At 34.3% G+C, this 16,639-nt stretch overlaps 1 protein-coding gene and 1 pseudogene across 2 annotated transcripts in view; one reads left to right on the forward strand and one right to left on the reverse strand.

Annotated features, from left to right (window-relative positions):
- Window positions 1-16,639, forward strand: part of LOC105148625 (cilia- and flagella-associated protein 58) — a 550,890-nt gene that overhangs the window by 129,505 nt on the left and 404,746 nt on the right. The gene's annotated exons all lie outside the window — the stretch shown is intronic.
- Window positions 3-1,242, reverse strand: LOC147909648 (uncharacterized; annotated as a pseudogene).

The following is a 16,639-nucleotide window of genomic DNA, read 5'->3' on the forward strand; positions in this document are numbered from 1 at the left end:
TTTTAAAGATATATCATGATTATTATCTTACTGAAATGCTTTAACAAAATTTGAACTATTATCGATCGTCGTACAACGATTTTGTTTTGTATATGGTATTTTAAAAAGAATTAATTTCCTTCGATAAAATATCATATGTGTGCTTTCCTTGAATTCTAAGGCAAACTAATGCTGCCAATTCTCTTGTTAAAGTTACTGGGATTAATCCAGTGGGTTATTCCCAAATAACTTCTTCAAGAAATTTAAATTTAATTAAATTTAAAAATATTGAGAAATACAAAATAGACGGTTTTAAATATAAATGCGAATTTTTGCTGAAATCGTATTTATATTTGCATTCAAGTTATTTATTGTAATCTCAAATTCTCAATATCTTAACAAAAATTTTTCAGTAAAGATCAAATAAGGATAGCCATAAGGGAACATATAAGAATCTTAAAAAATATGAATGTAAAACAATAAAATAGGAAATATATATTTCAATATATTGGTTATTGCGAAGAATTATTGCTAAGGTCTCAGTAGTCTAAAGGCTCAGGACGCTCGCACGGAATGCAAGAAATCCGAGTTCGACTCCCGGCCGAGGCAATATTTTTTCGCAATAAGTTTATTACAGTTTTTTAAGATTAATTTGGGAAATTTAGGGAGATTATTAATATTTCAGATCAATTGCATTAATGCCGACAAACATCGGCACGTAATTATCATTTCTGAAATTAATTCATTTGTTTGTTTGAAAATATGTATATTAGTTCAACATTTCAATACTCAGATCGTAGTGGCGCTTCGGATTTTAAAGTAATGAATTTAAAATATCACTAACTAAATATGAATATAAATTATTACTAACTAATCTTTTTGCCTTACTCCACAAATCTGCTGTAGTTGATACTTTCTCAAGCAAATTTGTTTTCTAGCAGATTGATACTTTTTCAGCAAATTTGTTTTCTAGCAGATTTCATTTTAGTATATGCTTAATTGAGTTTTTCTTTTAATGTTTTTCTACACATCATTCGAATAGCTGAAGGTATCCAGATTTATAAACGATGGTTTATTAATAATAGAGAGAGATTGAATCTCTTCAATAACAAATCGTAGTATAGCAGCATCTAACATTATTTGCGTAGCTATAGATTTTCCATTTTTCCATTGTTCTAATTTCTGTTGCTTTTTCGGAACAGGATCATCAGGGTTATCAATATTTTCATTTTGTCGTTTTAAATTTTCCAATTCTGTCTTCATCTTTTCAATTTTTTTTAAACAAAATGGATGTTTGGCTTAGGAAGTTAAATGATATATAAAATAGTATATATATAAATCGCTCTAAGCAATATAAAACAGTTTTCATATTTTATAAATGAATAGAAAAATAATAACGCAAATAATAATTATTATGCTAATCTCCGTAGAAAAATGTAATAGAGTAAATTATATTAAAAATAATGTAATTATGTACAATCATGGACTTATATACAGTCAAAGAATATTCACTTTTGTTATGGTTGGCGTTCTAATATTCATTGCCAATGTTGAAAATCTTTAGTGCACGTAACGTATACTACAGATTTTTAGTACTGACTGAATATGGGAACAATTCTACAACATCTCGTGCTGATGCGCTATTTTTGCTAAAATTTACCAAAAATAGTATATCAGCACGACAACTTTACTGTATATTAGTCGTTACATATGTTTTAGGATATGTTATAATAGATTTCAAATTTGTTAGGTATATTAAGATCAAATTAATTGTTGATCTATAGATAGTTGATCGCTGTCACTGCACTTTTAAAAAAAATAAAAAGAAGAAAAAAGAGAGTAGAAAAAAAATGTTTTAATATGATAAATTTTAAATTTTAAGTTTTGTGTTTTAAAGTCAAAATAATATTGGGGCAACAGGATTTAAAATATATGTGTGATAGTTTAATGATACAGTTGATAAAAAAATCTTTTCAAACAAAAGGAAATCTTTTCTAACAAAAATATAAATTATGGGAACATCAAGAAACTGATATTTTAAGAAGCTTTAGGAAAAGAAATAAATTTTACAAAGTTAATATTATATTAATATTAGTTTATCATATAAAAACAACTTTAAATTTTATTACAAGGTTTTTTTATTTAAGTGTTTAATTGCACTCAATGTTACTTTTAAGTGAAACATAAAACTTTAAATTACAATATCATATTAAAGCAAAAATGACGCTCATTTTATTAAAATTAGTGTAAATTAAAGCATTTTAGACTTTTTCTTTGATACAAAATTAAAGTTTTAAGTTTTACTTATAGTTAAAATAACATTGGTGCAACTAAGTCTTAACTAATTTAAGAGTCATGTGTTAAATAAAATTGTAATTAAAAAAAGTCGTTTGTGAGAAAGAAGTTTATATACGATTTATGCTATTATTTTTATACATACTCTTTTATGTAGTCTTTTTGATTGAAGATTTATATAATTGTGAAATCCTTAAAAATTCTGCAATTATTATTTAAAGGTTTTTTTATGTTAAATAAAGAAAGTAAACCCTAGAACATCATAGTTAGATTGGATTCAAAATGAGCATTGTGATTCGTTCTTAAATTTGCAACGAGTTAGATACACACTAATTGTGGATTGCGGTAATCTTGGAAATTCTTAAATCCAAAGAACTGCTCAAATTATTCACAACTTTTAACAGCCCTTTGTATTGGGATGCTAAAAGTTGCGAACAATTTGAGCAATTTTTCTAGCAATGTGAACTTAAGGATGATCAAGATTAAAGTAGTCTACAGTTGATATGTACAATTTGATACGAAGTGTAAATTAATAGATGTATTGAGTTACATTACTGTAAATTTAAATATGCATCTTGTCTGTGGTAAATGTAATTGTTTGAAACAATAAGAGAGATGTTATAGGATTAATTTTGTTCCTGCCTTGATAGTAATATAATGTTTAATATAATGTCTCTGACATCAATAATATATTCTTAAAACATCTTTAAATATCATTCTGGCATACTTTAGTAAAGAATCATCTTTATACTTATACAATATGTATTAATATATTAATATATTGGTGTACAAATAAGTTTCCGCCGTTTGACAAAAGACGGCGCCACTAGCAAGCTATGGTTAAAATTGTCTGATGTAAAACATTATATCGTAAGGTTGAATATCTGTCAACAACATAACCTTGAAATACTAGCGATTTTGTATCAGCATCATATATTTTTTTTTGTGCGAAAATGCCGAGTTTTAAGCCGAATAAGCGTCATTTGCGGGAACTTTTGATTTACTTCTTTAATTTGAAGAAATCTGCAGCTGAGGCTCATCGATTGCTTGTAAAAGCATATGGTGAGGCTGCCTTAAGTGAGAGAAGTTGTCGTGATTGGTTTCAAAAATTTAAGAACGTGAATGACGTCAAAGACAAAGAACGTAGCGGAAGGCCGAAAGTGTACAAAGACGCGGAATTGGAAGTATTATTGAATGAAGATTCGTGCCAAGCGCAAAAAGAACTTGCACTACATTTTGACTTACATCAATAAAACATTATGTATCGTTCTTTCACAATAAATGCTTAATTTTTGATAAAAAACGGCGGAAACTTATTTGTACACTTAATATTATTGGAGATAATCTTTCAGAAATAATATTTACCTGTAAGTGTTTTTTTAAATTCGGTGCAGAGCTCTTATTTGCATGAATAAACTTTTTATCTATACAAATTTTGCACAAAAAACATAATTTTTATCATTGTTTAGATTTCCTTGAATCTGAAAAGCTTCGAAATATGCCGGCTATGGCATTTCATAAATCACACTTTCTTTTTCTTTATTGCAAGGTGGAGATGTATTCTCGTCTTTTTCTATTTGTTCAATTTCGGATTTGGAAGTTTAAAGTTATTATATCATTATTTATGCATACACATTCGACGCGTTTCCACTCAAAACGAAAGAATCTGGAAAAAACACCGCAGTCGGTCTCGTGAATTGAATTATTAAACATTAAAGTTCGAGATTTTAGAGATTAAGATATCTGTCATCCCGATTCGATACAGCGCTACGTTCTGTTTTATTTACACAAATTCTCTGCTTTACAAACACAAACAAACACAAATTCACTGTTTTAAGCACGCGAATTCTCTGCATTAATAGTATAGTACTCTAATGAGAATATATTTTTAAGATTTTAAGAGGAATATTCTAAATAATTACTCGACTATATTAGAGTCATATTTATTTACATATTCTTATCTACATTTCCCATTTTTCTTTCTTTCTTAATAATAGCTTCTTCTTCTTCTTCTTCTTCTTTGTTTGTGAACGAATCAAATCTCCCTAGCGTATGAGAGGAAAATGCTAAAGCGTGATTTACACGGGGCGACTTTATTCGCTAGAAGCCGCGTCTAGTGACGTCATTAATTCGCCAGCGAATTCTCTTGACTACTGCTATTCGCTTGAAGCAAGCTTCTTAATTTGTCAGCGAATTCGCTGATGAAAGCTTCTTTACACGCTTGGTTTTTATTCACTAGCGTCTAAAATTTTGAAGTCACAGCGTCGAGTGGTCGCTTCGCGACTTAAAAATTCGCTCTGGAACACGAGCAACTTTGATTTGCTAGGAGCCGCGTCTAGTGACGTCATAGCGAATTCACTATTAAAAATTTCTTCCAGATGCGGCTTCTAGCGAATTTGTTCTTATTGTAGCGTTTAGTCGCGAATACCGCTTTCGACGCTTGTCGCCAGCTTCTTGCTTCTCTTCCAGAGTAAATTTTAAGTCATCAGCGTGAAAAGACAAATTTTTCAGGAACGTTTCGTCCACTCAGATCGTAAACATCAAAAAATAATCATGTCATCGAATGATATTCTTCGTGCCACTGTTGTGCTTTGTGCACAAGCTTTGAAAGCTGAAATTAATAATTCTGCAATAAAAAGAAAAAAAATACGAAGATGGATTCATAGGAAATTAACTCATGGAACTTCAGATCATCTATTCAAGGAATTAGCATTGGAGAATCCAATCGCTTATCGTAAAATTTTACGATTAAGTTGCGAGAAATTTGAAGAACTTGTAAAGAAAGTAGATCCACTAATTAAAAAAAAGATACTCTAATGAGACTTGCTATTCCATCCCGAACCAAACTAAAGATTACTCTTCAATATTTAGCTACAGAGAATTCCTATCAGTCTTTGGAACTTATTCAGAGTTGCACAATTTGTCAATTCCTACCAGAAGTTCTTGATGCAATTGAACAAGTATTGTGGGAATAAAACCTGAAGGTAAGTTTTATAAAATTTATAAATTGTACAATTTTTAAAAAGATAATTTCCGCTTTTAGAAAAAAAAATTTTAATTAATAATTTTTTGATGAAGAAAGAATATAACCTCCATTGAAAAAGTATTTTTTTCTTTTTTTATTTTTGAATAAACAGTATGACACTATTCAATAAGAATGTTTAAAAAAAAATATTTTTTAAAACAAAAAAAGCTTTTGACAATTTAAACTAGATCTTTAATGCATAAATTTAAATAATCCCATGTGAAATTGTATATATGTATATACATGTATACAGTATTTGTAATCATTTAAATAACGTGCTGAAATTTTTTCGGACTTAGAAACGCAGCCAAACTACTATAATATCACAATTAAATTTTGATGTTCAATAAGCATCTAAGATGTATAAACTAAAAATCTGTAAATAAATTTATTGCGAAAAATGTTACCGGAAGTCGAATATATTTTTTAATCTTTTTAATGATAAAACAATAATATGAAAAATATATTATTAATTTTCGAAAAATTTTTGTATCATTGAATAAAAAAAGAAAGTTTAATATATAAAATGTAATTAAAAACATGAAGGTAAGGGAATTGATTCAATAAATAAAATGTCTGTAAAGAGAGAAATATTTATTGATTGATTTCAAGTTTATTGATAGAGCTTATACAAAAACAACTACTTTATTATTTAAATATCAGCTTTCGTATGGTCATTTGCAATTATATTATTCTTATCGAAATTGAGATGGATAACCAGATTGAATGGAAGAGAAGAAGAACTTTTAGTGGAGGATTTAATGATGAAGAGGGCGGAGGATTTAGCGATGAAAAGGGGGAAGGATTTAGTGACATAAAAGGAGAATGTAGTGATGGAGTGAGAGAATATTGTAATGAAGGAAGATATGCTAATGAAGAAAGAGGAGAATGTGGTGATGAAGGAGGAGATGGATATAGTAATGGAGAAAAAGAATATGATGATGAGGAAGAAGAAGCATATGGTGATGGAGAAGGAGGAAGATATGGTGATGAAGAAGGAAGAGGATATAGTGATGGAGGAGGAGGATGTGATGAAGAAGAAGATTTCGAGTGATAAGAAAGATGAGGAATAACTATTTATATCTTGTGAAGAAAATTGATGACATAACGAAGGAAATACTCTATTACTTTCAGGTTGCTGGTTAGATAGACATTGTAAAACAATCTTTGTAATTACATTTTGAATTTCACTTTTGAGCATAACGGACCAAATAGCGGGTAAAGAGCTAAGTTGTGACATTTGGCTTATCGGCTAAATTGATAATTTTTATCTTCCCTTTGTTTCATGTTTGAAACAATATTATCCAGATGTTTTATAGCCTCTTGAACTACTGAGAGTTGGATTTACTGATTTTCTCTTCAAATCTTTCTTAATTTGCCTTTTGCATTTTTTGTGTATCACCTGATACATGGATTCTCTGATTTGTCTCAAATTTGTCTCATATCTCTTTCAAGTGCTCAATATCATGATTTTCAACTTCCTCAGAAGACTCATCTGTACTCTCTTTTGTATTAATCGGATCTTCATCCTTCAATAATTAAGATATTTGTTAAATATTTTAGAAATTTTTCAAATTTTTATTAACAACTTTTTTCCTTCAGGTACCATCTACACCAGAAGAGTGGCAGGGTATAATGAATGGTTTTGAGGAACGATGAAATTTTTTCAACTGTGCAGGCGTCATCGACGGAAAGCATGTCGCAATAAAACGCCCAGGAAATAGTGGTTCTGAATTTTATAACTACAAGGGAACTTATAGCATTATTTTGTTTGCAATAGTAGATCATGATTATAACTTTACGTTTCTTGACATAAGAGTAAACGGTCAAACGGAGCAAATGATAGTGCTGTTTTTAGAGACTCAAAACTTAATAAAATTAAGGAAAATAATTTAATTAGTTTCTCAGAAAAATCAATCATTCTAGCAGTCATTCTTGGAGATAATGCATTTCCATTGCGATTGAATCTTTTGAAACCTGATAGTAAGAAAAATCTTACTGAAGAAGAAACGATTTTTAATTACCGATTATCAAGAGCAAGACGTCAATCTGAAGAAACTTTCGGTATCTTAGTATGGAGATTTGGCATCTTCTTACGAACAATAAACCAGACACCTGACAGAATAGACAAAATTGTTTGGGCTGCATGGACAATTCATAATTAGCTTAGACAAACTTCTGCATCAACATGTCTACCATCAAAATTTATTGATATAAAAGCTGCAGCTACTAAAAATGTTACTTCAAGACAATGACGAGAATTACAACAATTAACAATTGTTAATCCAAGAGGTTCAAACAATTATACAGATGCAGAAAGAGTCAGAAAGAAATATGCTGAGTACTTTGTTGGGGAAGCAGCATTTCCCTGGCAATTGAATAAAATTGGACGAAATATTCAACAATTATGTGTGCGTGCGTGCGTGCGTGCGTGCGTGCGTGCGTGCGTCATGCACCCTAGCTTCTTAACAAAACTTATCATATTAAAGACATAATTCACCTTTGAATTCTTCTTTGTCCATCTTCATGTTTTTTTTTTCAAAATCGTTCAGCATGTGTGTTATTTGTCTATCTCGCTTCAGTTTATTTGAATACTCTTCTAATTTTATTCCAAATTATTGCATAATTTTGCAACACTTCAAGAAATATGCTTATTTCGCTGTTCTTCAGTCTTGCAAATTTCATTTTGCACGTAAAAAAGACGGAAGAAAGTTCCACAAAAAAAATACTGCATACACACAACAGCGAAACGTGTTTATGTCAGAATTCAGATAAGACTAGCAAATAACAATAGCCAATAGTTGACTAATATCTCGCGCATGAGCAATATAGATCGAGCTTCTGTTGATGCTGCTAAATTCGCTTGACCACTAGCGACCATTCGACGCTGCGACTTTAAAATTTTAGACGCTAGCGAATAAAAACCAAACGTGTAGAAGAAGCTTTCATCAGCGAATTCCCTGATGAATTAAGAAACTTGTTTCAAGCGAATAGAAGCAGAGTCGAGAGAATTCGCTGGTCGAGAGAATTAATGGTGAATTAAGACGCGGCTTCTAGCGAATAAAGTCGCACCGTCAAAATCACAGCAAAGCGTTTATCATCAGCGAAAAGAAGCACAAGAAGCTAGTGACAAGCTAGCGACAAGTATCGAAAGTATAGAAAGCAGTATTCGCCGCTTCTAGACGCTGACAAAAATAAATTCGCGTCTAGAAGAAGTTTTTAGTAGCGAATTCGCTATGACGTCACTAGACGCGGCTTCTAGGCGAATAAAGTCGCCCCGTGTAAATCATGCTTTAGAGGCTTTGAAGGTAGTGATGTCTGCGTGCGGCACTCTCTAGTAAGTAGAGAACAGATCTCTGTTAGCTCTCTCGTGAGCAGGTACTCACGAGCCTTGTGAATAAAAAACGTTATCAATTAAAGTCAAGTTTCTCAACTCGTACGATCTACACGAAAAAGGTGATGGATTCACGCAAAATAGGCGTTAAAATAGGTCGCCTAAGAATCCCACATTGGTGATGTGATTGTCGAGGAAGCAAAGATCGACCTACGGCCATGTGCATGCAGTCAGGGCACGAGGCTTGTTGTTGTGTAATTCCAACGTTGGATCACGCACACCACTGTTAAGACAATTACGGCAATAAGCGAATAGCTGTTCCTATGGGGCAATCAGTCACGAAGTACGGACGGAAGTACGCAGAAGGCATCAGCCGCCATTGACAGTCTAGCCAGGACCTTGTGCGTCATCATCGAGGTGCTTGAGAAGGCCACTGGCGGTCATATTAGCGAAGATTCTTGACGCCATTGTCAGGATCGGCACCTTCCAACAGGTTCGACAAGAGGCATCAAGCGATAGTCGACATTGTCGGCATCTACTCAGCGTCGCCACTATTAAAGTGAGAACAGTTTCGCGCGCAAAGTGTTGTAATTGGGCGCCATTTTGTAATCCGGAATTGTGCATCTCGCTTCAGGTTAATGTAGGAACTAATGTAGAGTCAAAATTGCGATTCTTCTTCCTCTTTCTTTTCTCTCCGTGAAAGTTAACTGCATAATCAGTGTAATAAGCAGTGCGTGTGCGAGTGAGTAATTAGTTCAGTATGCTACCCCTCACCGTCAAGGAGTTACAGGAGCAGCTTATGCAACTGCAGGCCCTGTTACAGCAATCGCAAGGGAACGTCGTTGAAGGACCTGGTAATATGGTTCATCTAGGTCGAAGCGATGTTCAAGGCGGTACATATCACCGATCAAAAAAACGAGAACGCACCACGTGATCATGTCACTCGACGCTGAGACGGTCGCTTGTTGCAGAGATTTGATCACGCAATCTGATTTGGATGAGCCATATACCAAGTTAAAACAACGTATAATAGAAAGTTTCTCTGCGTCGGCGGAGCCAACTCCATCAATTAATAAGGACCAAGTACTGACGTCGGAAAAACCGTCGCAGATCCTCAATAGACTACGAAATTTAAATCCAGAGAACCGTTGTGATGAGGCAGTTATAAAAATCATTTTTTTTTAGCCATTACCGTATATCAGAGGCATTCTCGCGATGTCCGAATGCACAGACCTGGATAAATTAGCTAAGATGGCCGACAAAATAGCTGAAACCGCGAGCAATTCCGTGCAGTGTGCCGCCGCGTCATTAAAAAGTTCGGAACCATCGAACCTCGAGAGCAAAATCGATCGACTTGCCGCAGATTTAGAATCCTTATGGCTCAGATCAAGTGTTCAGGCAGATTCAAAACTAAATCCGATGAAAAGAAGAAAAATCGCAAGCATTTTAAAAGTAGGCCCAGCGTCTGAACCTTCGGTGATCAGGCACGCGCTTGTGAGGACATCCAAGAATTTCCGTATTTTTGACCAAAGCTCAAGATCATCACTGAAGGAAAGACGGGGGAATAGAATCGTCTGCCACAGCGGAGGCGGTGTTGGCAGATCGCGACACTTCGGCTCGCCTCCATGTCTGCGATCGTGTCATCGGGGAATTATTCTTAATAGACACAGGCACGGAAATTTCATTACTTCCTTGTGGAAAGATGAAGAGTAAAACGCCAAATACTTTTAAATTATACGCGGCAAATAATAGATAGATACGTACGGAGAATCGTTTCGTACTTTGCACTTGGGTATACGGCCAATCATATGGAATTTTTGCGTAGCGTCAGTCCCTTATCCGATAATCGGGGCAGATCTGATCTCGCATTACCGTCTACTACCGGATCTCAAAGGTCGCAAACTCATTGATCCTCGAAATAACGCGTTCACCTCAGGTATAATAAAAGCAGTACTACCTCTGGCCGTCAGCACGACTAATCCTGCCATAAAGTTCGCGCAAATCAACTTGCATTAATAACAGTAATGTATGCCATATCATTACTACGGGTCCTCCCATAGCAGAGCGTCCGAGAAAGAAGATTGAGCCCGAGTAAATTAAAAGCGGCTAAAGTAGAATTTAATAGGCTAGTCGAAATCGGTATTTGTAGACTGTCGAACAGTCCATGGGCGAGTTCCATCTATATGATGCAAAAGAAGGATGGTTCATGGAGGATCTGCGGCAATTATTCGCCTCAACGCCAGTTTAAAAGTAAATTACAATGCCAGACAAGTTCCCAGTGCCTCACTTGCACGATTGCTTTTCCAACTTTCGAGGGAAAAACTATATTTTCCAATCTTGACTTACATCAAGCATATAACCAAATTCCAGTCGCGCACGAAGACATATCGAAAACGACAGTCATAACGAATAAGAGATCGTTCGTTACTACTCGCGTACTCATTACTCGCGTACTCGCCACCAATGTGCACGAAACGTCGTTCTAATTGCATCCGCAAGTCGCGCGATCCTCGCCGCGGATTATTTGTGTCCAACGGCGAGGCGCGGATGCTTGGCACGACAAAGTTCTTCGAGCTGCTCGATGCACTCGTTGCAGCCACGCGAAAAACTTCACTAGAATAGTCACCTGGCTGCACTACTCTAACAGTTCGCGTTCCATTCGCTCATGGTTTTCCATGTCTTTTTTTTTTTTTTTTTAAATCACATTGCACTCTTACGCGGAGCACTTAATAGTTTTTCAATATGCGCAGAGTGGGCACATGCTGCACAGGAATACAATGTACATCGGCTCTCCGCATTCTGAGCACGACCATTTGCTAACTAGTGTATGGAAGAACTTTGTGTTTCCTGATGAGATATATTCGTTTAACGCCAATATTCCGCAAATAAATCATACATGGTGGACATAAAGCTGAGGTATCATCATGCGTTGTATAATAACAATATATTATGCAATGCTTACGAATTAGTACGAATGTTCAATGCACGGATTTCCGAAGGTTGCACAAATTTCTCTGCGTGATTCATATTGTCGCCGCTCAACCCAATAAGATATTCAATATCATTGGATTGTACTTTTTCGTTGGACGACTGATGGTCCATTATGTCCTCAAATTCTACTTTCATTACTTCAAATAACTTCTCTGTATTCACACCATCCATGTCCTCAACGTCCGCGCGATAGTCAGCTATATTTTTTGCATTACACTTATTGTGATCGATTCGGTAATATTATAAGATGCTGAAGTGACCAACTGAGGTGTCGCACGCTTATGACCAATTATTACATATTTCATTTGCGATTTCTTTGTCCTTTCGTCTACCCTCCCTATCGCAGCATCGACGACGTGTCATCGATCTCTTCTTAGAAACAATATTGTTATTGACGCTTCTATTAACGCGTCGCGACATGTCACCAATCTCGCTGTTCTTCCCAGATAAATATATTATCGACGTTTCTTTCTGACCTTGAAAGAAAGAACTGTGAGAATGCACTATGATCATTTCATCATCTATCCTTCATTGATGGCGCTTTGTTTAGCAGCCGGCACATCGATGATGTGTCACCGATCTCCTAGACAAAATACCTTGTTCGTGTTATAGCGGCGGCGGCGGTGGCGGCGGTCCCCAATGATACGTGACGTCACAACATGGCATGTATCATTTTATTGGTAAACAACGATAGCCGATACTTCCCGCGCCTTCCCCCTCCTTTCCCGCGTCCCCATAGATTAGAATCTCCCTAGTATACCTACTGCTTCCTACGCGAATTAAATTGTTTTCGTCAATGAACGGATTTAAATTGACGAATTTGCTTGTTCGCTGATCATTTAAGTTTGAGCTCTTTGATCTAGAAAATCGAATCTCTTGAAAAAAATCTCAATATTAGCCTCGTCAATTTTTTTCGCGCATAATGATCTAGAATATTTATTAGCGTGTCAAAAACGCAAACAATACGCGACGATTCTACATAGTTTGAAGTAGAAAGAAAATTTATTGATTGTCTCGAAATTGTTAATGATCGTTGTTAAACAACTGTTCTTTTTTAAGACTGGTATTTCAATCATCAGCGTAATTTCGTTGGGTCTCATTGACTTTTTTTCTGAACTAACCATAAGAGTTTTACAAATCACGTGCGATTTGGGATAAAGGTGACCCCTTGATAAGAATTTGGCGCGTCCGTTAGATTGTCTTCTGATCTAATCTGCCGTCATTCGTATATACTAATAATTTCTTGGATTTCTGCGACCAGATTTGCAACGTATGTCTTAAGAAGATAGAGTGGAGTGTTAATCCAGTGTAACGTGATGATGGAGTCACACCAGAAAATCGTCCTACTAGGCGTAATATTTAACGAGCTACTGATTTCACGATATAATCGCGCCAGCAATAACACTCCTCAAAGTTCAAGTTGAGGGATTGTGACCGTTTTTAATGGTGCAATTCAAAATTTGGTACATAATAACCTGACTGACTCACATTGCTGTGTTTTCCTTCCGAACGTACAGTTCATAGCAGGAATGCCTGGCAATCGATTTTAATGGTCCACGTTTCGTTTTTAGTTATTTTTATTCATGACTGTTAAAATCTGATACGATCGGATGTTATTTTTACATTCATGACTGTTAAAATCTGATACTGATCGGATGTTAGCGATCATAAATGTATCGTAGTATTTATGAATTGTTTTGACAGCCGGCCAATGTAACCTCAATTTTAATCAGTGAAATCTCTCTCTATCAGAGGTTACATTGGCCGGTTGTCAAAACAGAACATACATTTATGATCACGTAACATCTGGTCGTATCATTTTAACAGTCATGAATGTAAAAACTAAGAACAAAACATAGACTAAAATCGAATTCCAGGCATTCCTGCTACAAACGTACAAATACGCTCCATAACCGACGTTACTTGTATCGCAAAATGCAATTAAATCGCGTTAGTCCTCAATAAACAATGTGCGCTCCAATGAAATTCGATTTACAAGTTCTAACTGTCGTGCGAATTCTAACCAATATGTGTACATATTTTGCGGAACAGACTCGTCCCAATGTAAACCACACTGCAATACGTCTTGTATCAACCTTTTAGTATAATACTATAGGATAAACCAAAAAGATCGAATATTTTTGCGACTTTTAATAACACGTTTCGTGGCTCGTTCTGTAATTTTAATGGGATTTGTTAAATAATATATTTTATTATCGTCTGTGCTCCACATAATGCCTACGACCTTCAAAGTACGATCTGCGTTGAAACTAAAATTCGTGTACCACGTTAGTCGCCAAATCATGTATAACACGTTTATATTATTGGCAGTCCACTATCTTATAGAGAAGTACTCATCGCGAGCAAGTAAGACTATAATTTCATTTCTGATCACTCGGGTTTCGTCGATATTGTCCGCTCCGGTTAATAAATCATCGACAAATGACTTGAGGATCTAGGCCGCTTTAGGATAAACATGAGGAAACTAAATTTATAACATTTACCACTGAGGGAAATCTTTTTAAAGATTAAATAAAATTTTGAGCAAGTATTATAAGAGTCGTCGCTAAATGAGTCATACAGTTCCATGCTGTGATTAGTCTACTATCTCCATCCATTCATTTTTTAAAACATTAACAATATACGATAACAGAGGCACATAAACAAAAAAAAAATCTGTTGGACTTTATTAAGTAAGAATTACACTTACTATCTAAGTAGAAATCAAATATCTCAGACAATCATGGTAAAACAAAAACTTTAAAAATAAAAATATTTACTTAGATGTACGATTTTTTAAAATTGTAACAAAACTTCTATCACAGATGTGTTCGTAATAAGATGTTACAGCAGACTTAGCGGCAGTTGCTGCGTGCTCAGACACGTTTACGCATGTCTCGCGTGTTTTGTTTTTAATGTAGCCTCGATTATTCTACTTACCTCTATATTCAACTGACCCTGGTCTCCCCTAATCGCTGAAATTGATGATTTTCCTCACTAGCACGTGCAAATACATTGTTTCGATGTCCGCGATAATCACGTATCGGTAAATGCGGAAACGAATGTGATATAAAAATAATTTGTCCTGAATTTTGGGACCCACTGCAGATCGTTTAAAAATAAACCGTTATTAGATTACGCCGATGCGTCGAATAGCACTCGCCATTTTGTAATATTATTCGAATATTTGACAACATGGTGTGGCATTATTACGGGGATTTTCGATTTAAGATATATGTCCTAGGTTTAAATATTCGTTGCTTGATTATATTGGATTCGCAACTCCGGATTTGTGTTAAGTTTATGTTCCAATGATATCAAACTCTTGAGTGCAATGGTTCGCGATTTACTGATAAATTCATTTGTTTTGCGGAATGGTAACCGAACGATGTAGCACCCATTGTTACCGCGGAAAACGATTTTTTCAAAATGTGCTTCGCATCGCTCTCCTCCTTACATTTAGGCGCGTTCCCCGCGACTTCTTCAATCGTCTAGAACCTTACTATCTGTACTTCTAAATTCATCAAATGGCATGCAGGTCTAATTGGAATTTGCGCTGATGCACCGCTGGCTACGACCTAATCGAAACGTGTTTTTTGCAGATGTAAGTTATGTCCTTCATATGATAAATTAAAGTAAAAAATTTCTTGGGAAGTAGGAGTCAACGCGGTAGTTAATGTGTTAATTTAATATTAGATATAAATTTATATTGTCTCTTCTGTTAGACATAAATTTTCTTTCGCGTTTCGACTCGCTTTAAGTCATTCTCAATGAAATACATAAATTAAAAGTAAACTATCCTGATAATCTGTGCAATTCTGGTGCTAACTATCTGTCTTATTGCAATGTTTCTTTGAGTTCTATTTTGGTTATTCAATCCAATAAAACAATGAAAACTCCCGCAAGTAAAGTTATAAAGACATTATGAATTAACAATAGCGATCAATGATAAAATTATGTATGTAGAAATAATACGGATAGTCATTCACTAAATTGCAAACATATTATACATAAACATTCAGCAGTCATCAATGCACATAATAAAATTAGCGTTCTTCGTCAAAAATTAAAACTTGTTAAATATGCGCAATAATTCTACATTTAAAATGAGTGGTTGTCGTGTCGGTTACTTAGACAAAAATAATACTACGTGTTCTCACAACATACATACATAAATAAAAGAGAGCAAAATCACATATTTAACTATAAACAAATTTTAACTAGAAGGTTTCTAGAACTGAAGAATAGGCATGGTCAAGAAATTGTGTATCCATTTGTAAATTTAAGCTCATTTTTTATGTTTTAATGTGTAACATTTTGAATTTTTTATGATCTTTTAAAATTTTTTTCCCTGTCCACACTTGATTCCAATCAAATTCATGTAATCTATAGTTTGTTATCACTGAATTAACTAACGTTTTTCTATTAATGTGGTTACGATATTCAGATATTCTAGTTTTGACTTGTCTGCTTGTTTGCCCCACGTACAAAGCTTCATAATTCTTGCAAGCAATTCTATATAACACATTACTTTGTGTATTGATTGATAACGGATTTTTGTGTATTCTTATTAAACTACGCAGTTTGTTAACACTATAAAATGCAATCTTTGATACTGTGCCATTGATTATTTTCTTAAATTTGTCATATATTTTATTAATATATGGAACAGTAAACCAAAGCAATTTTTTATTGGTCTACAGTTTGTTTCTTCTTAGTGATTCTTCTTAGTGTTTCTTTCTAGTTTCTTCTTAATGTTTCTTTTTATTTATGTGATATTTGAGTCTCTGTGAAATAGTTTTGAAGATAAATTCTAATGGGTAGTCATTATTCAATAAAATTTTTATAATCAGTTCGAAATTTTGTTTATGAAACATTGGATCGGAAAGATGAAATATCCTCTCGACCATGATAATGCCTTTTTTTTATAAAAGTGTCTAAACATGAAGTTCAAATATCTCCCAGAAAAAGACAGTTTTCGATACCAATCAAAGATTACTTTGTCGTCTTTAATT

The sequence above is a fragment of the Acromyrmex echinatior genome, chromosome 5 (assembly GCF_024713525.1).
Source record: "Acromyrmex echinatior isolate Ae372 chromosome 5, ASM2471352v2, whole genome shotgun sequence".
Taxonomy (NCBI): domain Eukaryota; kingdom Metazoa; phylum Arthropoda; class Insecta; order Hymenoptera; family Formicidae; genus Acromyrmex; species Acromyrmex echinatior.